Source organism: Lycium barbarum, chromosome 1 (assembly GCF_019175385.1).
Source record: "Lycium barbarum isolate Lr01 chromosome 1, ASM1917538v2, whole genome shotgun sequence".
NCBI lineage: Eukaryota > Viridiplantae > Streptophyta > Magnoliopsida > Solanales > Solanaceae > Lycium > Lycium barbarum.
The window spans coordinates 36687571-36689459 of NC_083337.1; positions in this window are offsets into that span (position 1 = coordinate 36687571).

Here is a 1889-nt window from a genome sequence, read left to right on the forward strand (position 1 = left end):
TATTCATACATTCTACCACACCATTCTGTATCACTGAACTCTGCGTTATCAAAATTTCAAGCTATTATCAGTTCGAAGATGCTCAATTTTTCTATTTGCCTCTCAATCATTGTCTTCTATTTAACAAATACCGAAAATGCCTTATTGTTTATTTTCAGAAAATAAACCCACACTATTCTTGATTAATCGTCAATCAAAGTCAAAAAATACCTGACACCATCCTTGAAAGGACTCTATTTGAACCCCACAAGTCTGAATTTATATAATTAAACTTGTGTCTGGTCTAAATTCTATTTGCTCAACAAAGGTAGTCCCTTGTCAGCCATATGACCAAGTCACAAGTGCCACAACTGAGACAGAGAGCCCGTTTGGATTGGCTTATAAGTTGGCTTATAAGCTGTTTTCAGCTTTTTTGAGTGTTTGGCTGGCCAGCTTAAAGTCATTTTATGCTTAAAATAAGCTCAAAAAAATAATTGGACCCATTTGACTTAGTTTATCTAAAGCAGCTTATAAGCTGAAAACAGCTTATAAGTCAAAAAAAATAAGTTGGACTACCCCAACTTATTTTTTTCAGCTTATAAGCTGCAAACAGCTTTAAGCTGTAAGCCAATCCAAACGGGCTCAGAGTCAGATCACTCTTTCCAACAACTACATTGGCTTTCCCTTTTTCCCTTCAACTGCATTGTCTCGAAGATAGTGCATTCTAGAATGCAACTTACCCTTCATGAGTACCATAGAGCTTTTACACAACTTTAAGTATTTCATTCTTTGCAAGGAAATTAAACCCTTGCTCATCCATATTCGAGAGAGAAATCAAAAGTCTCTTCATCTGAAGAATATATCAAATACTCAACATATTTTATAATTCCGTCGAACATTTTCAATATGATGTTACCAATTTTCTCTACCAATATTGAATTATCATCTTGAGGTAGATAGTCCCGCTCATATGCTTGTAAGTTGCATAACCAATTTTAGTGCGAACACATGCGTAAGGTTGCACTTTAATCAATAACTCAAAATTCTATCCATGACTGGAACTCATGGCACAAACGTTCCCTACATCATCGCTATCATCAGAATTGTTGCAAGCGTCAACAATATTTGCTGAGTTGCCTGCTTTCTTCTTCTCTCTTTTCTCCTTCAATTTAGAACAATCTCTCCTATAGTGACCGCACTCCCCGCACTCAAGGAAATTCTATCCTTGCTCTAGACTTTGATCTGGTGCTAGACTTTTTCTTATTAAAGTTTTTTTCTTGTATTCTTCCCCTACTTAAAAGACACTCATCCACTATTATGCTTTCTAGAAAGTTCTTTTTAAATTCATTATATTTTAGTGCATTACCAACATCATTCAATGAAATATTATCTTTTCCATATAGCAACATTTCAACAAAAGTATAGTAAGATGGTGGTAAAGAGCACAACACAATTAAGACTCCTCACTCTCAATTTTGATATATTTTTGCTCCTCAGGTCCATTATAATTGAATTAAACTTGTCAAAGTGAGTTTTAACATGTATACCTTCATCACTCTTATGACAATTGTACAACCTCTTTTTACGGGTAGAGGCCGTTTGTCAATATTTTCCTATAATACAAATCTTCGAACTACTTCCATGCCTTTGTTGTAGAAGTTATAGCAACCATCTCACGAAAAATGTTATCTGTAACGCTCATGAAGATTGCACTCAAAGCTCTGTCCTTCAGGTTTGCCTTCTCTGACTCTTTCATCTCTTCAGGAGAATTCTTATCAATTGCCTTTCATAACCTTATAATACCAGGGACGATCTCATGCTAATCCTCCATAGACTAAAACTAGCTAGATCCCTATCAATTTTCTCTATTTCATACTTTGTTCAAATGAAGAAGCCAAATTAATCCTAGA